We start from the raw sequence: 25964 nt of genomic DNA, 5'->3' as shown, positions 1-25964 counted from the left end.
GAGACTGATACTTCAACCAAGGACCATGCATGGAGATAACCTAGGACCCCTGCACAGATGTAGCCCATGGCAGTTCAATGTCCAAGTGGGTTCCATAGTAATAGGAACAGGGACTGTCTCTGACATGAACTAATTGGCCTGTTCTTTAATCACCTGCCCCTGAAGGGGGAACAGACTTACCAGGCCACAGAAGAAGACAATGCAGCCACTACTGATGAGACCTAATTGACTAGGATCAGAAGGAAGGAAAAGAGGACCTCCCCTATCAGTGGACTTGGAGAGGGGTATTCGTGCAGAGGGGGGAGGAAGGGAGGTATTGGGACATTGGGATGAGGGAGGGAGGGAAACACAGGGGGGATACAAAATGAATAAAGTATAATTAACAAAGAATTAAAAAAAAGAAAGTCCGCCTAAGTTTAAATAAGAACCAATTAGGGGAACATCTTGAGACAAGAGTACATCTTTGTCACTTATTCTCTGGGCACATAGCTAAACAATATTTGCTCTTCCTTCACAATTAAGTGGGTTCTATGGCTGACCTCCAGCCAAGAGAATACAGTTAGAAGGGACGCAAACCATGGTCAGTAAGATCCCCTCCAAGCCCTTGCCCTTTGCTTGCCAGCATGACTTTTGAGAGACCTGCGGGTGCTCTGTAGACCCGTGCGTAGCTGAGTGTTTAGTGTATGGAAAGCTATATATGGGATTAAGGTGACATGTGTTGAAGGAATTAATGGGACCCTCAAGAGCTTTGAATGCCAAAATGCTAACCTGCAGCACATAAGATCTCTTTCACCATCTGATGAAGACCATGCCCTTGGTCTCTGCCTCTTAGTACATGTGAGATCTTAACCCTACAAAAACAAAACAAAACAAAACAAAACAAAAAACAAAGAACAAAGAACAAAAAACAAAACAACAACAACAACAAAAAACTTTTCAAGTGCATAGAACATGTACACACAGGAAAAGCCCAGAGCCTTGGCCAGTCCTCCAGAACAGGATGCATTGCAGAGAGACACATAGAATTCACTTCTCTCCCTTGCAGATGGTAACTGCAGTATGCAGAATATAAGCTGGGGAAACCTATTGGCTGGTCAAAGAATTCCAGAAGTAGACCTGTTCTCCTCCTGGCAGCCTAGATGAAGAATCCATTCTTGTATTGCTTTGGTACAAGATTTGGTAAACACAGAGAGGACTACTCTTGCATAGGGTGAGGTTGGAATTTCACATCTTCCCAATCCCAATTCTTGGGTTGTTAGCTCGTGACAAACTGGTAGCATGATGTAGATGAGGCAGAAATCACATCCTGACTGCCCAGGGTTCTAATCATGTAGGTAGCTCACTATGGTGACAGTCTAAGAATAAAATTATACAACTAATTATATTGAAACAACAAACTTGAGCCTCCAGAGAGGCTCCTGGCCACAGGGATGTCACATTGTCATTGTGTCATACAGCCCTTCCATTCTCTCATTTTAATACCAGTTATTGAGTACATTCCCATGATTAAAATCTTCAGTTCCCTTTCTGGATGCCACCCTCTGCACTTCCTATAAAAACTTCCCCATTTTATATTACCCATCCCCATCAAAATAAAGAAGTCTTTCTTCCATCACAGGATGCTGTATGGGCTTGGATAAACCACAGTCAGTGTTGGCCCCTCAACTGTAAAATCTGAAAACCGGAGGCAAGGATCTCTGAAGTCTTCTTAAGCTTCAAAACTATTTTAATTGCCAATAAAGCTGACAATTATTATATATGCAAACTCATAAGATAACACATAATTCTTTTATGTTTTCTAAATGAAAAGTGTTTGGAAAATTTTTCAAATGAAAACATTAAATTTCAATCCAGTTCATTTTATAAATGATAAAGCACTCTAGAAATTGTATACTTCTTGTCAATAAAATTCCAACTCTTCTATTCGTTCAGTTCTCAGATACATAACAAACGGCTTTAAAATATCCATGGAGGGGTGGAGAGATAGCTCGGTGGGTGAAAAGGTTGCCACACAGCATCAAGACCTGACTTTGAAGCTCTAGAACCTACATAAAATCTGGGCACATGTATAATCCCAGGTGGTCATGCAGCAGGATGGGAAGAGAAGGCAGGAGAGCCCTCAGAAGTTCATCAGCCAGACAGCCTGGCCGACTTAACAGACAGCAACAAAGAAACTGTCCCCAGACAAGATGGAAGACAAGGGCACACATGCAAAGTTGTCCTCTGACCGCCACCAGCGTGTCATGTACATCTACAGCCCTACACACGAATGTGTATGTGTGGTGGGTACAAAATAATGAAAAACTTCCAGACTAAGAGGAACAGAGTTTGAGCATCGATATAGTTGTTGCTTTATCTGTACACCCATAGGCACAACTTATGACTTTGGATCTCAGTTTCCCCATTTGTCAAATGGCTGGGGAACTGTGGGACTGGGGAAAGCTAATGGAAGGAAGAATGGGGTTGATGTGTGTCCAAACCCTGGAAATCTCATCCTGAGATCCACAGGAGTAGGACTGCTCTCCTTCCTGGGGGACCTGCACATCCCAGTGCATGTAGCCCTGGGTCCCACCTTTGCACTCCTAGAGATGGTCACATAGCCAGGTTAAACTTCCTCTTCCCTTATAAGGTCATGTCACATAGTACCTGGAATTCCCTCTTATTCAAATAAGGCATCCCCCTGTCCTGGCCCTGGCCAATAATGCAACTCATCACGAAAGCCCCTACCCACCCCCAAAGGTTAAAGTAACCTTTGTGTGTCCCCCCATTAAACAGTTGTCTCACTGAAGTTCGTCTATTTTTGCGCTCACCACCAGCTGAGTTCTCCTTCACCCAAACCTGCTTCCATTCTCGAGGACTAATGGTAGTGGGTCGTAATGCCATAACGGGTGGGGAAATAGAGCCTGAGTGGCGTTTCCTCACATGGTGATGGAGTACCTGACATTAGACTACATAGAAAGGCACTTTCAAAATCAAAAACGAAATATAAAGTCTGTTGTACTAACATGAGTGAATCTCTATTCTAAGAAATACTTACTCCTTTATTGGCTTAAGCATCTTAGATCCTCAGAATCCGACTAGCTATACTGCCTCTCTGCCTATGAAATAATGATGGATCCTTAAAAATCCCAAGATAGCTCAGTCCTAACCATCTTTGAGAACGTTTAAATGATGTGCTGGCTTATTTAAGGTGAACTTGACACAAGCTGGAGTCACCTACCTGAGAAGAGCAAACCCAGAATGAAAAACTCCCCCACCAGATGGGCCTGTGGGAAGCCTGTGTGAAAGCCGGTGGGCATTTCCTTGTTTGATATGGGAGAACCAGGCTCACCATGAGTCGTGCCTCTCTTGTTTGGTGTTTCTGAGTGGTGTCAGAAAGCAGGCTAAGCAAGTCGTGGAGAGCAAGCTGGTAAGCAGCATGCTTCTACGGCCTGTATTTCCTGTTCCTACCTCCAGGATTTTGCCTTGAATTCTTGCCCTGACTTCCCTAGATGATGGATTATGAGCTGGAAAATGAAATAAACCCTTTCTTCCTCAAATTGCTTATGCTCCTGGAGTTTTATCCCAGCTATTGAAACCCTAGCAAAGACAAGCACATACCTTCCCGGACTAAGCGCTTCCTACACACATAGAAGGGAAGACTCAGACAAGCACAGGGTCAAGTCCCGGGTTTATAAAGGAACAGTTATGTGAGCTTGAGAAAGCTGCTTCCCTCTTGGGACCTAGCTATCCTAATCTATACATCAGTTACATAGTGCCCAGGACAAAGGAGTGTTTCAACAATTAAAATGGAGCAACCCCTCAAGGCATGCTGACACCCACGTTCATCCTTCCTCCATTTTTCCTGAGCACCCAAATGCTCAAATTTCAGTATAAACCTTAGTGTAAACACGGGTCGGGGTGGATGGGTGCTCCTTGCCAGCTAATGTCACAGAATGGCTTAGCTGAAGTCTCCACACCACTATCACTACAGGGTCCTGCAGGAGCCTCTCACCCACTGTGCTCATCACCACACGATTCCACCATGAGCATTTAATTTTTTTTATATAAAAAGAAAGATTATTCTCAATGATGCATGCGATAAATATGCAGGCTTTAAACCTTTTAGAAATATTAAAGATTTTACCGCTCAGCATTTGACAGACTTGATTAATCCCTTCCACACAGAAATATTCAGGAGGATAGCTGTGGTTGGGTTTTAAAGCTCCGAGAGTGTTCTTTGATAAAGGAAAAGAAAAGGTAAAAGGGCTTTTAAAAAGAGTGAGCGATTCTCCTGCCACACAGACTAGACAAAGAATCTGAAGCCTCAGAATGCGGCTCAGTGTGGCAGCAGGCTGGAAGTCGGGGTGGGGGTGGGGTGCGGCAGATCCACGCTTTAAACCTTTCTCCCTCACTGAAGTTTTACCATGAAAGGCATACATCCAGCTTGACCACGGGATGAGAATCTGAGAGGTTTCTTCTCCGCTGGGTTCCAAATGGATGTTATGGGAAAGGGTGAGGGGGCAGGGCCAGCCAGGGCAGCAGAGGCTTCAGAGAAGTACAAATGGAAAGTCTACTGCCTCTTGGCTGCACTCTGTCAACAGTGCTAAACCTGTACTCACCTCTCCAGGCTGCAATTAAAAGAGAGAGAGGGGGAGAGAGAGAATGCCTGACTTCACTGTTTTCATTCTTTTTATTACTATCAACACTTACCAACTACACACATTTAAGGATTTGCAGTGATATTCCCAAACACACGTGTGGCATGTGTCTGCCATGTCCATCAACCCTTGTCCTCTCCTCTCCTCCCTAGCATACTTTCTTATCCCTAGTAACCCACCTTTGGCTTTCAGATCAGGATATTTTCCCTCTACTTTATATCCTGGCACTCTAAACAAAAGGAACACATTTTGGCCAATTTTTCTCCGTTAGCATCTGCCTAGTATTTTTTTTATATATATAATCAGTATCTATTAATCAGAGAACCATGTTTAATAAGTACAACTCTCTGAACAAAATAAATAAATTTGGTTTAATAAGTACAATCTTTTTAAAGATGCAGGTGACATAAACACTCCTATAAAACTGTAATGCTTTAAAATTGGCTAAAAGATTCTACCTCTCTCTGTTCTGTTAGAAAAGAAATCATTGCAAAGCTTAAAGAAAAAATCGTAGTGAGTAGGAAATGATGTGTGCCCTCACTCACATATAAGCTGGGAACGGCTCCTTGCTTGGCTTTATTGTCTGCGGAAGGGTGTTTGTCTACTTCTTGGTAGGTACCTTTGATGAAGGCATGTGTGGGGAGCCATGCAGGACAGAGAAAAGGTACCCCAAATTCAGCATTTTTTTCTGGTCAATGTTAGCCAAAGCTTTGAAAATGAATGGCACATCCCTAAGCTTAATGCTCAAGGATGATGAAAAAGGAGAGCGGGGAAGGAGACATCACATACCATGCTATAGTTTTTAATCTGTGAATTTCCGCTATGATGCCAGACAAGATGCTCGCTCTTTCAATCAGCCACTGCCACAAACCTGTTTGTACCCCCACCTGCTCTGGGCTTTTCTTTGCCACCTAGGTCAATCTGCAACCCAGCCCTTGTTCTATTTTTATGAGAGCATTTTCCCAACATGAAACACCAACATATCTGCCACAAGATATTATGGGGTCAAAGGTGTAATTCAATTACGTGACTTAATCAATTCAAATGGCTAATGTACAAGAATCTCAGGATGTCATCCAGCTTTCAACTGAGGGGGAATAATTGTTCCATAATTTCTTAATTCTCCCACAAGACAGTTTAAATTAAAGGATGTCAATTTGCAAAGCCAGGCTGCATTGTATTCTTAAATTGGGCCTGAAATAGCCACACGAAGAAGGGTAATAAGGCCGAGAGCACTGCCCAAAGTGCCTGGTGCTGTGCAAAATTGTTTAATACGGTCAGACCCTTTAATCTTCATATCTACTGATGCAGAAAGCAGCATATTTCTGTCACTTATGATAAGAAACATTACTTTTTAAATTCCTTGGTGAGGTCTACAGATCGTAGGCAGGCAAGATAGTAGGACTTTCTATTTCTGTTCCTGTGAACATTTCTTTTTCCCCTCAAATTGGTTTTATTCTAATCCATTTACTTTCCAAGTGAGAGACAAGTAGCCCAGAAGAAGCACACAGGAAGACAAAGGCATGCACCTTGCAGCCCTCGGAGCCTGCTGCCTACCACCTCAGTCAACAGTCTGCGATTAAATGCGTGAGGGTCCCAAGGTGTTAACCTTGGTGCCAACAGTGAGCTCCAGAAAGGGAGAGAACAGAGGAAAACAAAATTAGAGAGTAACAGGGGCTGAGGAGTGAGTTGAAATATATATATATAATTTTTTTATGAAAGAACGACATGACATATTGTACTCACAAGTATCCTAAAAATTGGTTCAGTCAGTGTGTCCAGGCTGCACAGGGGTGCTGGGGGAGGAGAGTCCCCAGGATCTGGATGGAAGGGAATTCAGTGAAGCTCTTCTGAGATTGCCAGGTCCTCAAGTCAGGAATCATGGAGAAAAGGCAGGGAAGCAGCTGCAGTGAAAGAAGCCCATGTCAGTTTTGAGAGCAGACTACAGGAGCGTGGAGGATCAACACATGAAACTTCAATTGTTCTTCAACCTCTTTTCAAAATCCTACACTGAGTGATCCACACAGAAGCCAAACTCCCAAAGGCTAAACATTGTACAGATTGAATCTGTCTGCAGCAGTAATACCCTGAGGTGGAAGCAAAGGTTAGAAAGTACATACACCTGGGGACAGGAGAGGGGGCTCATCAGTTAGAGCGTTAATGCTCTTATAGAAGTCCTGGGTTTGGTTTCCAGCACTGATATGGGGGCCTACAACCACATGCAACTCCAGATCCAGGGCATTCAATACCCTCTTCTAACTTCTGTCAGTATCTGCTCTCACATACATGTACTAACATATTATACACATACAAATAATAAGAATGAATGAATGAATGAATGAATGAATGAACCATAGTTTAACTGTATATTTTAAATCTTTACAGTTGTCAAATGACCATCTGCAAAGGTTGTAATTATATACTCTCTTGCGCAAATAGGAAAGGACTTGTCCACACCCTCACACACAGGGCATATCCTAACTCCTTTTGTGGAAAGATCGGAGATAGAAGCTATGACAATACTGATGTTAATATTTCATGAGCGTGTCACAGCATTTTAAGTCCAGGTTGCATTCATTACATGTATCATTCTATTTGTTCATTAACAATAAACCACTAGTGGGACTATTATGGCTATTACATAGATAAAGAGACAGAAACAAAGATAAACTCAGAACATATGTTCATGACCACAGCTGTTAAGGGCATAGTGAAGCATCTATCCCCAGAACCTGGGGTCCTTACTCAAAGCTGAGTCTCTTAACTGTCTGCCCTTACTCTAAGCGATGAGGTGTTGTTGATGGTGAGGGCTCCAACAAGTATGCATGGATAGGAAGGCAGTGGAGGAGCTATGCACAAAAAGTCAAACCTGGGAGCCAGTTCTTTCCATCCTGATGAAAGAACACATAGGCTAGTAACTGGATTTTTGAAATATTGGGCTACAGGGAATGATAAGGAAACCCCAAAGAAGAACATGCCAACACATTAACACACTTTTTTTTTTACTTTTTTCTATATATTTTATCAGGAAAAAAAATTCTATAAATATTGACAACATATTTAAAAGGTGAGCTACGAAGATAAAGGTGTGGTGTGACCAAAACAACATGGCTCTAGTTCCCAGCCCGGGGTCTACCTACCTTCATCTCAGAGACCTTAGGAAAGCTGCCTAATTTCTCTGAACCTCAATGTCAGTAAAAGAGTGAGTTTCTAACCTCAGGAAATGTTTTATGACAACTAAATGCACATAGTGCCTGTCATTCAATGGGTATCATGATCTGTAAACAGCTCCTGCCTCTCTGCTCGTTCTCATTCTTTCCTATACAGACACCCCACTTCATTCAAATTGGTCTGTTTCCTTTTATTAAACATGATGGAATTCTCCGGTCAGCTAGCATTTCTTTCTTTCTTTCTCTTTCTTTCTTTCTTTCTTTCTTTCTTTCTTTCTTTCTTTCTTTCTTTCTTTCTTTCTTTCTTCTTCTCTCTCTCTCTTTCTTTCTCTCTCTCTCTCTCTCTTTCTCTTTCTTTCTTTCTTTCTTTCTTTCTTTCTTTCTTTCTTTCTTTCTTTCCTTTCTTTTTATTTTTTGCTGCAATAATCATTTTGCTCCCCCAAATCTTCTCCATATGGATTCTTCCCTGAATAATTCATATTCCCATTCAAGTCAGCATCAACTGCCGCTCAGTCTGTGGGGTTTCTTGGTCATTCACCTCAGATGTATACCAGTCTATCTCTGAATTCCCTAGTGCCACTGGAATTTTAACACTGTTCAAGGGTTAATCATCACATGCTTACCTGTGTACCGGGCACTGTTATCAACACTTCACATACTTTGCATTTCGCTTGAACTTTTCCGCAAACCATCTGTGCTGCTGTGATTTCCAGACACGGGCATGCATGATTGTCACTAATTGCACATCTTATCCTATGGCTGGACTGAAGGCTCTCAAGGACAGAGACTATGAACATGACAATTAAAATTATGGACTTTGGAGTCAAAGAATTTGGGTTCCCACTACATGCTGAGTCTAGTGCCTCTGCCATTTGGCAAGTTACCAAACTTGGCATGAGCTTCCTTTGTGAGAAGGATACTTGTTACCTACTTCCAAGTGTCATCAGAGGCCTCCGATTACAGACAAGAGAATCTACAACAATGACAGACTGATGGGGAGCTTAGTGAGTGCCGCCCATACCATTATCTTTTTTTTTTTTTTAAGACACAGGCATAATGGTCCCACTCATGGTGTTTTGACTCTATGATGGTTGAAAGTGATATACATTAAGTAAAAATTGCACTTTTTCAATGTTTCTATTTTTCTCAGGTTAACAAATGTTCTACAATACTCTCTGTCATACTGGGTACTGGCAGTGAGCTGCAGATCCCAGTCAACGATGAGATCAGTAGGAAAACAATCTGTAATCTACAGGGTACTGAACAGCCCAGACATGATATTCTGTAAGTGGGTAAGTTGAGTGCATTTTCAACTGTGGATAATTTTGCTGTGATGTAACCTCACAATAGGTCAAACTGTTAACAGGTTTTTTATCTCAGCTTGCACATGTTGGAGCTAGCCTCTGCCTCAAGTGCCTCCTTGCACTGTTAGCGTCTTTCCACAATGAACACAAAGAAGTCAATGCCTAGGGCTCTAAGAATCAAGCCCAACAGGTTCTTGCCTGGTGGTCCCCTTTCCAGAGGGTCTTGCTTCCACTATGTCCATCATTATTCTTTTGTTGCTGCATTTGCAACAGGGTCTTACTATGTATGCATGGCTGGTCTGGAACTCACTATGTAGATCAAGTTGTTGTCAAACACACAGAGGTCTGCCTGTCTCTGTCTCCCAAGGGCTGGTGTTAAAGAGGAACACTACCTGGGGTTATTTTAAATACCCAGTTTTCTTACACTGATGCCCCATGGTTCTTGTGTTACAGCCTCATGTTGCAATTCTTACTCAACACCAAGTTCCCTAAAAATGGAGACTTGTCTTAATCATCAATCTCTAATACTTCACAAAGCACTGACACAAGTGGGTGTCACTAAATGTCTATTAACTGAGTCAGCCAATGGACTAAAAATAGATAAGTGAATGAGCAAAGAGAGAAAGCCACCAAATCATAACTTACTACTAGATAATTCACAGAAACGTCATTCATTCTGACAATCAAAGCATAAGAAAGCAACTGTACCAAAGTGAAATGCTTTATAAAAATAGATGGCTGGGCTCTGCACGGAACCAGTTGTATTTCTATTCACACATCACTCTGCCAAGCTATCGAAGCTTTAGCAATAAAACCTTTTGAAATGCTAGATTCACCAATTCTTAAACTCAGGACATTAACAGACACACTGTTTGGCTGCTCAGATCTACACATAACATTATGGAGAGAAAGTAGTAATTAACTCATAAGGAACAGGGCAAGTAAACATTCTATTAAAAGAGGAAAAATTCCAAATGAATATAATCTCCTTCCATTACATTAGAAGCATTAAAATTAATAGTGTTGGGTTTTTTTTTTTTTTCCTGTGGCTTGGATAGTCATTGTATTTAACAAGCGGAAGTTAACTTCACAGGGAAAAAACAAATTAAATGTACCGGTGTCTCAGGAAACTTCATTTTCTGAGTGAATAGCCAAGTTGATGCACATCACCAGAATGTCTGACAATCAGTTTTCCATACTGGTGTGTTCTAAATGGGAAAGGAAACCAACTCTTCATTTAAATTATATTGCAAATCACTTCTTGCCTGCTGAATGGCATTCAGCTGCAGTAGGTGGCTTTCACCGTAGGGCCCAAACCAAGACACTGGATGATTAATGCTAATTTGAAATGTTTTCTTGGGGAGGGGGGATGGGCACGTTATCTTGGTGCAGAAGAGGCTGAGGAAATTTTATGGTGGTTGACTGACTCAAAGGCCAACAGCATATTTACCATCAGATAAAAATGCACATTCACAAACACACCAAGACAAGTCAATTATTCCCCCATTCACTGCTCCCCGGGTCCTTTGTGGAAAGAAACCTATTTATACTTCCCACCAGATGAATACACAGAGTCATAGTAAACAAGCCCTCCCAGTCCCTCTGTTCTACATTTTATTTCCCAGGGCACCTCCCATTGTGGAAGCCATTAGTTTTGGTCTTTTTGTTCCTGATTTATCAAGAGCAACATTCTACCAGCCAGGTCAGCTTTGCTTCCAGATACAGAACAGGTCAGAGATACACTGTTCTGCTGAGTGAAGGGAAACGAAGAAACAAAATACACGTTGCAGTCCTTTGGCCAGAGTGGCTGAGAATCTGTAGTAATGACAACATATGAACAAAGTTCACAGATGCATATCGCTTCTCTTATTTTACTTCCTGCACAATGGAACCCAAGCACATCATACAAAAATAAGGAAATTAATCTGAACTAATATGTACCAGAAATATAATTTAACTTCAGCTACCATATAGCACTTCTGAAATCAGCATATTCTTTGGAAAGAGGCGAATCTTCCTTGTGGGTCACAGATGTAGGTAAATTCTCCACCTCTCTGTGGGCAGCCTGCTCCTGGCAGCCTTCCTCATATGGCATGTTCTCTCAGTACTTTGACATTCATGGCAAGAGGGTGCTGTTGAGGGCATTTTGAACCCTCATGCTCTGCCATAACAGTCTTGCTCTCTTCTCTGTGCTGTCCTGAATGTGTTTCCTTCCATTGCTGAGCTCCAATTTCCTACTGTGTAAGACTGTCATGTGAATTTGGGGTAAACTACCAAGCCACAGAATGCCTGTCATAAGTAGACACTCTATAATTGAGAGCCATTATTGCAACATCTTTAAAATGAAGCCTGTTTCTGCACTTCTCAGTGTTTTTCTACTATGCTGCCCTGATGATCAGTGAGTAGTGCTTGAGATATTGGTTATCAGTACATCTAATGGGCTAATTTATATATGCATAAATAGCCCTGTGCCATAAGTACACATTTTCTGTTATGTGTGTTTAAATCAATGTACTTCAATAGCTGAAAGCTCATTTCCATGTGGGGCTTTGACCTTTAAAATTACTGAATGTGCTGCTCAAGTGACAGGATCCTTTCTGTACCCGACACTGATTTGCAAAATTAGATGTCCAGAAGGCTAAAACATAATTTTTGAGAACAAGACAACAGTCTAACAAGCCTGGGAATGTGCCATTAACCCTGAGCACAGCAGAGTCTTGGTGATTATCAAGGGATTAGACATCTGCCTCTGCAGTTTGCAGAGCAGGCCACACCTTCAGCCAGGACAGCCACAGACAAGCTTCCAGGTGGAGGGCCCAAAGCCCAGGAGCTCCCCAAGCTCACACAGCCGCTGGAGAGTTTGTTCTTGAACTGACTACATATTGATGTTACTTTGGGAGGCTTTACACACTGCTCTAACCCAGACCTGGTAAATGATAGTCTTTGTGGGAGCCTGCATTAGAGAACATTTTCTACAAATTCCCCGACTGTCACATGATGGTTTGGATTGAAGACAAGATTCTAAGATTGGAGGAATGTATGGATTAGCTAATGGTCTTTAAAAGCAGAGGACTTCCTCCTAAGAAGGCAGAAAGTTATGAGTGGATCACCCAGAAAACAGAATAGGGGAAGAAGGGATGAGGGCAGGAGGAATGGGGTTATGATCAGAGAGAAAGGGCAAGACTAGGTTTCAGCAAGTCTTGAAGTTTTGAGCCATGTTTCTCTGGGAGATCTTGCAGATAAAGCTTGAGTTATGGAAACAGAGCAGAGGAGGCCAGCTCCTGGGACAGGTGAAACTTAACAGAATTCTGCAGACCTTAAGGGTTCTTAGGAAAGATGATGGTTCCAGAGTGTGGACAAACTGCAAAAGGAGTTGCTATAGTTGTCAGGTCTATGAACCAACATTTTCACTCTCTATCATAGTATACGCCTCCAGGCCTTTCCACGCTTCACTCTCCCTAAAAATTTCTTTTCTTTTCTACCATGGAAATGTCATCAAATGTCACCTCCAAATAAGTCATACCTGAGTTCCCCTGAAACAATTAACATCTCCTTTGTTCAGCCAACGTTATTTCTTTCTGACTCCCGATGAATTCTGCCTGGCCCACCTCATCACATCATGTTACATGCCAGGCACCTACACACCCAGTTCCAGCTGTTACTCTGTGCTTTCATCTTTGATCGTTGTAACAATGGTGCACACGTAGTATCAGTGTGAGAAGTACTTTGTAAAGCAGGTTGTAGATCTATGGGAGACATCTGCTGCTCTATTCTAGCCAGCACCTTTTTCCTAATCAGAGAGCCGTCTCACGTGACACATCCACACGACTCTGGATGGACTATCAATCACAATGACTTCTGAATTTCCACTGGCTTTAGGGGTTGACATGTGTCCTGGTTCGTTTTTGTCAACACGACACAAGCTTGAGTTATGTGGGAAGAGGGACCTCGGCTGAGAAAATGCCTCCATCAGATTCCTTATAGGAGAGCATGCCAGTGAGCAGCATCTCTCCACAGTCTCTGCTTCAGTTTCTTCCTCCAGGTTCCTGCTTTGCACTCCTGCCCAGGCCCTCGTTCATGATGGACAGCAACAACTTCTCCCCTCCAAGTTGTTTTCGGTCCTGGTGTTTCTGGTGTTTCATCATAGCAACAGAAACTAAACTAGGACATGTGACCTAAGAAGTGTCAATAAGAGTCCTTCTGTGAATGCTTGGGGATCAAGACCTGTAAGGATTTTAACCTTAGAACTGACCAAATTATCATATCTGCTACAAGGATCCAGTATCCCTAGCAGAAGTAAACATGGATAAAAGTTAGCAGAGAAAGGTAGAATCAATAGATGACTGGGAAGAATGGCCCAGAAAAGTCACATTAATGCCTGGCTAGAACTTGGCCTGTCACTAGCACTCTAATATTATCTATCTGTACATGCCAATAAAGACAAGGTTTTGCTTACATTAATTAGATCTGTGCCCTTGTCCTTGCAAATTATCTGTACCAACTCAATCATATTACAGCAATGATTCTAATAAAATGCCCGTGTCATTTAAAAGATACATTTGATTGTTCTTTTAAAAAGTCAGTGATGCAAAGAGTATGTTTGTCTTAAAACAATGGTTTCAAGATTGTTTAATCCGCTCTAAGGGATCTGTAGAGTAATGAAATTAGAGCTAAATAAAAAAAAAAAAAGACGTATCTGGGGCTTGGGTCTTTCTTTTAAGCAAAGACAACTGCCATTATTCTGTTTTATTCATTGAAATTTCATGTATAACTAGTTCTTTAAGGATCCTGTTGTCTTTAAAAGGGTGTTAGACTAATAAGTTGAAATAAAATAGAGCGATATCTTAAATGAAAACTTCTTGCACTTAAAATATGGGCTGAAAACAGCTATTCACAGTGACTCAATCTGGGAACTGAGGACTTTGCAGTAGCTAGAGACGAGGTAAAGGCAGAAAAATACCACTCCCTTACTATGGAGTCTGTAGGACAGACAGGGCAGGCAGGAGTCTAAAGCACATGCTGAGTATGTGAGTATGCTTAGAGCATAGGACAAGTTTCTTCACTGTGCAGACTGAGGAACCTCAACCACGGAGAGACACCCTCGGAATGGGTGGTGAAGAATAAATAGCTTTTAAGTTTCACGTCACACTGAACTCTCTGGCTTCTCCCTCCTCCGTGCCCAGTCCTGATCACCTGAGTTTCCTTCCCATAATCCCCTAGCCTGGTTCCTCCCACTTTCCTTTACTTCTATGACTCATTTGCTCTCAGGGTGAAATCTCAGCAGACCTCCGCAGGGACGCAATGCTGAACTTTCTCCAGCGCAATGTGGCTGAAGAACTTCTGTGCTTTTGTAGGCAACTGACATTCAGTCGCCACCCCATGACTTGGTGGGGACATAAGCTGCCATCGCTTACTGCCTCCAAAGCTACAGGGCCAAGCACAGACCTATCTCATTCTCCGTGCTTCAAAAAAAAAAATGTCTTCGCCCTCTTGTGGCATATGGGGTCAGGCAGGCCCCATATGCCTCAGAACTACTTTGCTATACTACAATTTTAGAAACCTTGCTGAGTATAATTACTAGGCGATCTTGCTGAGATAGAGGGTACTTACTGAGTAACCCTGAGATACAGAAGAGATTCTGTAGCTTGCTGGGAGTGGCCAAGCTCTAAACTGCGGTGTGACAGGAAGGCAGTGGAAAGCCCCTGAGTGCCCGCCCCTCCCTCATGCGATGCAGTGGGAAAAGGTACATCTGATGCCTCTGCCTGCAGTCAGTTGGTAATGATAACAGTAATTAGTGTACATAGGGTCCTTAAGATGACCCACGCTCTGCACTAAGTGCTTTCGTTTATTAACCCATCCATTCAGCAGAGACCTTGAAAGTAAATCACTCTTAGGGATCTGAAGCCCAGAGGAATAAGTGACTTCCCCAGGCTTCACAGCTGGTAACCAGGAAGGTCTGGGCTTAGACTTGGGCAAGTCATCTCTGAAAGGAGCATTTTTTTTTTCTGTATGCTCCTCTCAATGATTAGCAATGGATGATGTCTCTCCAGTGTTTTTATAATGTTTTGTTTTCCCCTATTTGAACCCAGATTATGCTTTCGGGAGAGTATGTACTTGCTAGTCACTTTTCACTAGCTGGTAATTTCCTCAATATTAGTATCCTGTCTATGGAGCCACACCCCAGGTGCCCCTGTACAAACAGTGTATTTCCAAACTGCTAAAACTACAGACATGTCCCTTGAGCTGAAATTACAGGCAGTTGTGAGCCTCCTGACAACCTGTGGGTACCGGAAACCTGCAAGCCATCTCTCCAGCCCAGCTGAAGAGACATCTTATTCTGACTTCATTTCCATCCTGAGGCATATAAAATTAAAAAAAAAAAAAAAGCACAGCCAGTGATTAACAGCCCAGAGACAGTGTTATTTTCTCCAGGGTAAGCAGAGGACTCAGGTAAATGAGCAAATGGCAATTAGAACAGGGCCTGGATCTGACAGAGAGGGCACTTGGTTCTGAAATATTGTTGCTGGGGCAGTAGGACAGAGGTATGCTATTTTATGCAAGGTAGTCAAAGCAGGCACCTTTTAGGGAGCTCTAGCTCATGTTGAGACCACAGGATAGTGAGTGGCCAGCAAAGGGTCTTGCAGGGACTCACCACACACAGGTCAAGTCCCTGATCTCTCAGAGAAGGTGTGGCATGCGGAAAAAAAAAAAGGTGAAGCAGACCTGGTACCTTAGTGCACAGACGACCTACAGTTATAGTCTGGGTCTGATTCCTACTGCAACAGGAAGACTCTAGGAAGGTTTAAGCAGAAGTGTCATATCTGATCTGCAAAATCATCCCCCTGTCTTCCCTGTGGAGAAAGGATCATAAGAACAACAGCAAAAGGTAAAGGATCATCAGGGGGTAGGAGGGTTCCTGTACAAAATGGCATGACATGCAAGGGCTTGGTAGGACAGGGAGGGGAAACAGTTTATCAGCTGCATCAGCCAAAATTTGCAGCCTGATCCAGCCACAGGATTTAAGGGGAACATGGATACCAGTGCAGCTAATTGCAGCGTGTGCTTCAGTGCAGACTTCCTGCCTCCTCTAACTGTTCACCCAGAGGCTTGCTGTGTTCTCACCTTCACCAGAAGTGCTGGGTGTCATTACGAGAAGAGGATGTGAAAAGTACAGTGGCCCCTTGAAAACAGGGATGGAGGGAAATAATGATGAGCCGTTTTTCTTTTATTAGAAGAAAAATTAAGTGTTTTTTCAAACGACACTTCTCTAGATGGCTACCAGTAACAAGCGCCCACGGTTACAGTTGCTGATGGGCCAGATCCAGTTACTCCAAGCATGATACACATCTACTCACTCATCCGCACAGAGACCCTTGACGTTCCCACCACCCCAGTATAATAGATGGATAGACGAGAAAGCCAGAAATGCACAAACAATTAGTCCAGGGTCACACAGCTGGCTGGCATTAGAACCCAAGCACAAAAGGCAGGCTGGCTATAGAATGTGCCCTTCGTTCAAAAATCCTTATCTCAAGAAACTGTGCAAAATAAAAAGTGAGCTCTGGTTGAGGAGAGCCCGTACTGCAATGCATCTCTAGCATGACTCCCAGCATAAAATACTATTCCATGTATACTATATATACATCAAAGAGGATGAGCTCATAGGGAACCTTGAAACCCCGTCACTGGGAAGCAGCAAGAATCAAAATCACATTGAAACCATGCTCTGAACCAATGGAGTGTGTAAATGCTTGGCACACACCACGCTATCATTAAAAAAAACCAACAACAACTATAATTTTAACCAAATCTTTACCTAATCTGGGGGCTATTGAAGAGCACCAAAAACTCAACATAATTAACCAAGTCTTATTTTCCTAAAATCAGAGGAAGAATACTTTAGCAGGTAGCACTCACAAAAGTCTACCTGTTACTGGCCCCGGGAATCTAGTATATGAGTCAGCCAGGCTCATAACTAGCAGAAGGTGGGGCCTCTGAGGCCTCCTTCCTTTTAGCAGCCTTAGGTCAGTAACCCAGCACAAGCTGTGGGTTAAAACAGGTTAAACAGAGTACCAGCCTCCCTGCAATCCCTGCTTCCCAGACTACTAGCTACGTAATGTAGGCAGTATCTCTGTCATACGTCAGCATCTTCATTGGTAAACCAAGGCAACATTGCGTGCTGGGGAAAGAAGGGAGAAGGCCCTGAGCCAGTGTCTAGGTCATACACTCAGGAAGTGACGAGAACCTGCTACTGTTACCACATGCTGGTAGACGGAAACTCAATAAGGCCAAATGTAAGACACAGAGAAATCAGGTTTAAACTGACCAGGAAGCTTCTTCCCTATTGGCTAGCTTCCACAGTGCCAGAGCGTGCTATGCTGTCTGCTGGCGCTGGGGGTAGGGAGTTATTACTGCTCTTACCCAGCACTGGATCTTGTATGCTTCAATGACAACATGCCGGGTAAACTGTGCCCATTGATACAATAGTGGCATATCTATTTGGAGGTAACCAACTTTTTTTTTTGGTGGGCGGTGGAGGAGGAACTTAAGGCCTCTTCCACAGGAGGCAATTCCATATGTTGTACTGCCAGCCTGGTGAAAAGCCCATCACAAGAGAGGACAAAAGTCATAGGGTGGGAACCTGCTTTTAAATAGTCACGCTGTGAAATTCCCTTCTAAATATTTATGCTTATACTCGTAGTCTTGGTCAGAGAATTTTCTTTTAGCAGGGGACAGCAGTCAGTGCAGAGGCTCAGACTGATCAAAGCACTGAGAGTAACTGACTGTCAGTGCTTAGCAGTAAATGGGACACCTTTATCAACACACAGGGAATGACATGAAAGGGGAGGCAGACTGAATGTAAGAGCCAGGGAACGGGAAGGAGTGCTGTGAAATGCTGCCTTCTGGATGTGGCGTGGCTATTGCATTCTAAACTCACATCAGCAATGCAAGATCAAGGCAGTCAAAATGCCAGCCTAGATGGGAGAGATCTCTGTGCCTCACCCCTTCCTAAGGGGCTATTGGCAGGTGCTGGCTGCTGGGAATCATTCTTCATTGGGATTATGGTCATTGCCCATGATCCAGTAGATGGCCCTACATCTATCCAGCCTCTGAGGCCTGGTCCACCAAGCAGTGTCAGGGATAGGCTCCCTCTTGTGGCATTGATTTCAAGCTGGACCAGCCATGGATGTGTCACCTTTGCTTTAGCACATCTTGCAGGCAGGACAAATTATACGTCAAAGGTTATGTGGCTGGATTGGTGCCCCAACCCCTCCACTGGAAATCTTGCCTGGTTACAGGAGATAGCCAGTTTAGGCTCCAGATCTGCCATGGCTAGGTGTCTTAGCTAGCATCACCCTCATAGATTCCTGGGAGTTTCCATTGCACTGGGTTTCTAGTTCATCCCCAAGATGCCCCCCCATTCCAGTTGCCTCTCCCAGTACATCTTCCCTCCACCTGATCCTTCCTGTTCCTGTCCCCCCACTCCTACCTTCTCTACTCACAATGTCTATTTTATTTCCTCTTCCCAGTGAGATTTATGTATCCCCTCCTCAGCCCTCCTTGTTACTTAGCCTCTCTGGCTCTGTGGACTGTGGCATGATTGTCTTTTACTTTAGAGATAATATCCACTTACAAGTGAGTACATACCATGTTTGTCTTTCGTGATCTGGGTTACCTCACTCAGGATATATTTTTTTCTCTAGTTCCATCCATTTGCCTGCACATTTAATGGTGTCACTGTTCTTAACAGCTGAATAAATACTCCATGGTATAAATGTACTACATTTCCTTTATCCATTCTTCCGTTGAGGGACTTCTAGGTTGTTTCAGGCTTTTACGAATAAAGCTGCTATGAACATAGTTGCACAAGTGGGGTAGGACTAATTTGAAATTATAGACTATTTTAGAAGAAGGAAGAGGAGGAGGACAATAGGGATGAGGAGGACAAGTGATAAGGGGGAGAAGAAATGATGATGACCTCAACATTACATGAAGTTGGATTGTACGCAGGAGGAGGATACAGGTAGAGTTACAGAGAATATTGAGGGATATATGTGATCATATTTCTTTGTATAGATGTATAAAATTCTCAAAGAATACATTAAATAATAATTGTGGACAGTAAGAAAGAAAATAAAAAACAATACCAAACAAGTTAGGGAGTACAAAGGCTTAATATGAAAGGATACTAGCAACCAGCTCTCTGATAAGTATGTTATGTAAACTATCTTCTTTGCCAATAAACATTGAGCAAAAATCATTTGATAGAGAAATTTGAGGGAGACTTCCAACTAGAGTGTTACATTGATGGAAGGGACTGGCTCTAGATCACATTCAACTTTTATTAGGTATTAACTGTGTGGTCCTAGGCAAGATTCTTAACATCTCTGGGCCTCAGTTCATCTGTAAATTTTCCATTTGTAGTAAATGAGACAGTATGCACACATCTTTCCAATGCCTGCCTCAGAAAAAAAGAGAGAGAGGAAGAGAGAGAGATAAGGAAGTAGAGGGGGAGCTAATTGAGAAGAGAAGGGAGATTAGCAGCAGGAGGGGCAAGAAAAGGTAGGGAGGCATAGAACTGAAATACATTATGTCCATCCATGAATGAAACTTCCATAATGAAAGACATTATTATGTATAATTAATAGACACAGATAAAACCATTAAAGAAATGTCTGTTTCTGTAAGAGTTAGCTATTGTGATTATGTTATTGTTGCTGATTATTATTATTATTATTATTATTATTACTTTGCTGTTTTCCCTGTGTGAGAGTTTAAGAGGAAATCAAGAATCTATTGAATATACACCAGCCCTGGGCTCTGGATTCCAGAGAAGAAAGAGCCATCGCCTCTCCCATTGTTACACAGCACTAAGGACATTCATAGATGCCTAATAACTATAGGCAGACTGTTTAATGATTTGGAAAAAAAAACATGAAAGAGAAACTGTGATTTGATTTCCTAAAAGTTCCGGAAAATGAAAGCCAAAGTGTGGTGTGTGGAAAGTGATGTTCCATCCCTTCTGGCAATTAGTGCAGTCAAGAGACAGAGTGCAGAGAGAGAGAGAGAGAGAAAGAGAGAGAGAGAGAGAGAGAGAGAGCAGAGTGCTGGCGGATCCAGGCACTCCTTTGATGGAAGAGAAAAGGATAATATATATTTTCACCTTCAGAAAGGTTAGGTAATTATAAATGTATTCTCCTTACTCATAATATTTTAAGCAAGTAATTGTTGCCCATGGGAAAATGTTTAATTATTTCTGACGAACAACTGTGGCCTAGAAACACTAGAACAAGACAGGCAGAGTGTAAAAACCTGGGCCCGGTTCTTAATTGTGTGGCAATCTTGCCTTTTCATTGTGTGTAAGGAAAGACTGCTATTGATTTTTCTCTCAATTGATTTCACAAATTTTTTTAGTTTAGCAACAGAGGGTTTTGCCAATTATCTATCGTATCTTCTGGAGTCACCAGATTAGAGGCTGCTTCACGCCTTGGAGACAGAAATCCCATCCCTTTCAAGGTTGTCCTCACTGCCTAAGACCTTTTCTGGGCACTTCAGCTTCCTCATAACTGGATCCCTGTACTCCCTGGCCAGCATAGACAAGTGGAGGTAGCAGCCTCCTCTCCAAGTGAGGATTATTGTGACCTGTAGAGGAGATGGGGCTTGGACAGGTAGGAAAATCAAGGCCCAGCTGGCAAGGTCTTGGCACTAGATACAGCAAAAGCACATTGTATGCTGAAGTCCTCTGACTCCATGTCCTGTTCCTTTGAGAAAGAACAGAAGCAGATTGAACTGTAAGGAGCAGGAAAAGCTCTCCTATCAACCTGTCACCCCCATATGATAACCTGAGAACAGGCCCTGCAGGAAGGAATGTGTTCAAGAGAATATAACAGAAGGGCCTGGAGAGGGAACTCGGCAGGGCATGAGCTCGCCACCAGATCAGTGTAAGCTGGCCTCCAGTCCCCTTCTCCAATAAAGCAATCCCACATTACATATCCAGGAAAAAAACATCCCAAGGGTTAAGGGGCTTTTCCAGGACAGAGGCTGAGTGAGGGACACAGATCCATCTCATTTTTGAGCTCACCAACATCAATGGCTCTGGTAGTGAGCTCAAAAATTGTGAAATGGAATGAGTTTGGTACAGGCTAGGAGACAGAGAGAATTGCGTGCCACAGGAAGAGGGAGTCACCCAGGAGCCCAACTGATGCTTCTTACCAGCAGAGGAGCAACAACTTTCAAGGCCTTTCTCCCACCCAGCTGTAAACCTTCAGTTTTCTAGGAATTCCACCAGGAACCACATTGACAGGACAAGGATAGCCACTAAACCCTTTTCATAGCCCTGGGAGTCCCAGGTTGGCCTTATCAGACTATAATTCCAACCCAGCAGCCTCCAGGACCACCTCAGACTCTCACCCATCAAATGGGGAGAAGAGGGGAAAAAGATACTCCTAAGCAACCTTTTGAGATATAACTTGAGAGCCACTGGAATGCTAAACATGGTTAATGCAAAGACTATCCATTGCTTACTCTCTCCTAAGCAGCTGGTACTCAAACACTTGGGTGTGTTTCTCCGAGTGCCCTTTTCTCTTAATTTGCTTAAAATCTATAATAAAATATATTTAATGAAATCCTATCTCTGTTTCATATTGGCTAATCCTGAGAATCTTTCTACATCAAGCCCGCAAATAGAATCCTGGCTTGGCCTGGTGTCCCTAAAACTTTAGGGGACTGCCTCAAGCTAAAAGGTGATGTTCCCTCTTTTTGTTTGTTTGTTTTTGTTTTTTATGTGCTTATTTAAATTTCAGTTTTATTAACTTTACATCCCAAGGGTGCCTTCTCCCTCCTCTCTTTCCATTCCTCCCCCTCCTTTTTTCTTTTCCCTCTCCCTTTCCCTTCAGACACATGGGAGCTCTTCCCATATCAAGGGACATCAAATCCCCAGCACATCAAATCACATCAGGACTGAGTATATCCTCATCCCCTGAGGCCAGACAATGCAGTCCTGCCAAGATGAAGTGATCCAAAAGCAGACAATAGAGTCCATGTTAGAAATAACCCCCCTCCAACTCACCAGGTGCCCCTTAGGAAGAACAAGCTGCCCATAGGCCACATATGTATAGGGGCCTAGGTCCAGACCATGCATGCTCCTTAGTTGATGTCTCAGTCTCTGTAAGCTCCCATAAGACTGGGTGAGTTGTCTCTGTTGGTCTTCTTGTGAGGTTCCTGTCCCCCCATGTCCTTTCATCTTTCCTCTAGCACTTCCACAGGAGCTCTCAGAGCTCTGCCCTATGCTTGGCTGCAAGTCTCAACATCCATCTGAATTCCCTGCTGGCTCAAGCTTCCTAGAGGGCAGTCAAGTTAGGCTCCTGTCTGCAAGCATAGCAGAGCATCATTAAGACTGTCAGGGACTGGCTCTGTATCACGGGGTGGGTCTCAGGTTGGGACAATTATTGTTTGGACATTTCCTTAACCTTTGTTCCCTCTTTATGCCTGCACTTCTAATAGGCAGGGTAATTTTTGGATCACAGGTTTTGTTGGTGGGTTGTTGTGCCTCTTCTACTAGTCCTACCTACCTAGGAGGTGGTCAATTCAGTCATCAGTCATCGTGTCTCCCTGCTTCCTTGTTAGGAGCTGGAGTCATACTCACATCCTCCCAGAAGCCTACCCTGTTGCAGGCCTCCAGCTTGACAAAAAGATGTTCCCCCCCTCAGTTTCCCTTCTTGTTCTCAGCTCTCTCACCTCATAAAATATTAGGGGTGTCTCTGGCTGCTAGAGCTGTGTCTCCTCATTGCTGACAATGCCTAGGGTATAGAACCTGTTGACCTTTGATATCTCCTCTCTCTTGTTCTCTTCCTTTCTCTCACTATGTGTGTGTGTGTGTGTGTGTGTGTGTGTGTGTGTGTACTTTAAAGAGATAGGAAATCAGTTTCACAACTATTCCTTAGCACTTAGGGATAAGATAGTATTGTGCTGAGGGTAGGGAAGATAGGTATTTATTTATTTCAGAGCCTAGAAATAAGAATACAACTAAAAAACAAAACAAACAAAAACCACAACAACTGAACATAATCTTCTTAGTGGTTTTATTCATCCATGTCACCAATAGATGTATTCTTTCTTATGTGGAAATTTCAACTTTTTTATAACCCGTTCTCCCTGCTTCTGGTAGATATTCAGGCACCCGCAGTTTCTTGAAAATGTGTGAATCTTATGCCTTTCTTCCTTTGTGAAGTCTTAAATAGCAAATATGTGATTTAAAAAATTCTCATGAAATAGGAGTGGTTTCTCCATTTCACCTATGTGTGAAGTTTGTGTTCTAAACCAACAGCATGAAAATTGCTTTCGTTCCTGGGGGCAAAATGAAGCATGTGTTCTAATTCCATTGGTAGATCTGAAGGCCTTTGGTAAATTCCCTTATTGTGTACTATTTCAGAATTCTACCTCTAAAGAACACAAAGAATTATAATATTCATTATATGGACTGAATTAGTGTCTGACCAGATCGTGACAAAGCAGTTGAAGACATGACAGGTATCACAAGATTCACCCCATTCCCCACTGCTTCCTACCTCAGACCTCACAGATGATGTCTTCACGGCCCCAATTGGAGGACAGACCATGGAGTTCCTGAAATGCTCTGATCCTCTGGCTTGCAAGGAATGACGAATAGAGGAGCAAAAAGAATGGAGGGCTGAACTCCAGACTTCAGGGCCAAATGTTTGCATTTTCCTTTATTTTACTTCATTTTGTTGTTATTGTTGTCAGCCTCTTGAGACAGGGTCTCACTCTCTTTATGCCAGACAGACGTGGAACTATGTAGCCCAGGCTGATGTCATATAGTGGACATTCCTTCTTTCTCAGCATCCTGAACACTGGGATAACAGGCATGAGCCACTGTTAGTCCTACATCCCTCTCTCCTTATTTTCACCATTGCATGAAGCACAACATTTGTTTCATGAGCCTGCTCCCCTAAACTATATGCTCTGAATTCCTCAAGCCTAGCCCTAAGCTTTTCTCTTCATGACCTTCATTTCTTCAGGCAAAGAACTGTACCATGATGTACATCTGTAACCATGGGTTTCAGGGAGGGGCTGGATCACCAGGGGCTTGCTGGTTAGCTAGCCTAGCTCACACCGCAAGCTACAGGTTCAATGGGAGACTGTCTCAAAGAAACTAAGGTGGAGAGCGATAGAGGAAGAAACCAGGTGTCAATCTCTGATAAATCTGGAAAACTACTCTGATAGGGGCTGTCTGTTACTGAAAATATAGAAGACCAGCTTAGAACATCAGGAAGGGCCTAGGTGAAATGAATGCAAACTCTCAGTCTTCCTGCCTACTTTATGCTGTCTATTGCTCTATCAGCTTGGGACAGTCCTATTCTATGGGTGTTGAAATACAGCTGGGGAGAAATGCCACCAATGCACCAAGGCACACACTCATAACAGAGTTCTCATTGTAGGCACTGGGCATGTGGGACAGAAACCTCCCATGGAAACATATGCATACTGCAAGAAATGGACACATTATGGGATCCTAGATGGATCCAGGAGTGAGATCAGCATCCTACTGTCTATGTAATGGGAGGGGATTGAAACGAGCTGTACATTTTGGGAAAACTTAAGCCTGACAATTGTTCTTTCAGCCCCCTGGGAATAAGGAGACCTGTTCCAGGTTGCTGAGCAGTTCCTCTAGAGCCCTGCATAGGCCTCATAGCTCTAGTAGTTGAGCCAGCTCAAGCTGAGCTCTGGCTCAGTTAAGCTTCAGAGGTTGTTCAAAAGACACAGGTTTGCCTTGCCTTTGCTCCACGAGGAAAGAAAACTCAACCCGTCCTTTACAAGCCCCCTGACCTCTGCCCATCTGGCCAAACAAGTTCAATCTGTAGAGACCTGGGGGAGGGCAGGAGTGTTTGATGGGTTTCCTTGATGACACTGCTTCCTTCCAGAGGCCCTTCCTGATGTTCTAAGCTGGTCTTCTATATTTTCAGTAACAGACAGCCCCTATCAGAGTAGTTTTCCAGATTTATCAGAGATTGACACCTGGTTTCTTCCTCTATCGCTCTCCACCTGTTCTTTGAGACAGTCTCCCATTGAACCTGTAGCTTGCGGTGTGAGCTAGGCTAGCTAACCAGCAAGCCCCTGGTGATCCAGCCCCTCCCTGAAACCCATGGTTACAGATGTACATCATGGTACAGTTCTTTGCCTGATTCCTGTGTATCTGAACTTGGGCTCCTGATGCTTTCACAGAAAAGGTGTTACCCACTGAGCAACTCAGCCCTTATTTGAGCATTTAATCCTGCTTCGTTGATGCTCTCCCTGCCAAATTTCCAGTTCTAGGGAGCCAAGAACTGTGTTTTCAAGCCCATTGTGATATTGATTGCTCCTAGCACAGAGTATGTCCTTCACAATAATTCTTGAAAATATTTTCTTTTTTCTTGAAGAAAAACAATCTCTGGCTTGTGTGGAAAGTATTTCCAAGGTATTAACTATCTCATTTCAATCCTTTATTATTCACAGGAAGAACTATTATTCTGACTTTTACAAGTCAGGAAGTAAGGGTCGGAAGAGGAAGGTTAATCTGTCTGTGAGCCAGGCTATGAGCTGGGTGTCAAGTCTGTCCAGGACTCTTGCTTATGTGGCTTTCTTCTTTGCACTTTCTATTCACCTACCCCCTAAAGAGAAACTCCAAATCAGCAGTGCCTTCCCTCCCCCACACCTGCCGTAGGATCCCAATTAATAACTGCAAAAAGCATTTGCTATTGTTCTAAGGAGCTGGAAAATCAATGTGTTCATTAGCAAGCTTTCCCCCCTCCTGAAATCGGGAAGATGAGGTGCTGGGGCCCTTTCTCTGCATT

At 43.1% G+C, this 25964-nt stretch overlaps 1 protein-coding gene across 8 annotated transcripts in view; it reads right to left on the bottom strand.

The window, feature by feature from the left end:
* The window catches only part of Dab1 (DAB adaptor protein 1), a 1075378-nt gene that overhangs the window by 749677 nt on the left and 299737 nt on the right, over positions 1 to 25964 (bottom strand). For all 8 annotated transcript variants that reach the window (XM_060366061.1, XM_060366058.1, XM_060366060.1 and 5 more), the window contains one exon: positions 6387 to 6544. The gene's annotated coding sequence lies outside the window, so the exon portion shown is untranslated. The remainder of the gene's footprint in view (positions 1 to 6386; positions 6545 to 25964) is intronic.

The sequence above is a fragment of the Meriones unguiculatus genome, chromosome 12, assembly GCF_030254825.1.
Source record: "Meriones unguiculatus strain TT.TT164.6M chromosome 12, Bangor_MerUng_6.1, whole genome shotgun sequence".
Taxonomy (NCBI): Eukaryota; Metazoa; Chordata; class Mammalia; order Rodentia; family Muridae; genus Meriones; species Meriones unguiculatus.
The sequence above is the reverse complement of the archived record's forward strand: the minus strand, read 5'-3'. Positions and strand labels throughout refer to the sequence as shown.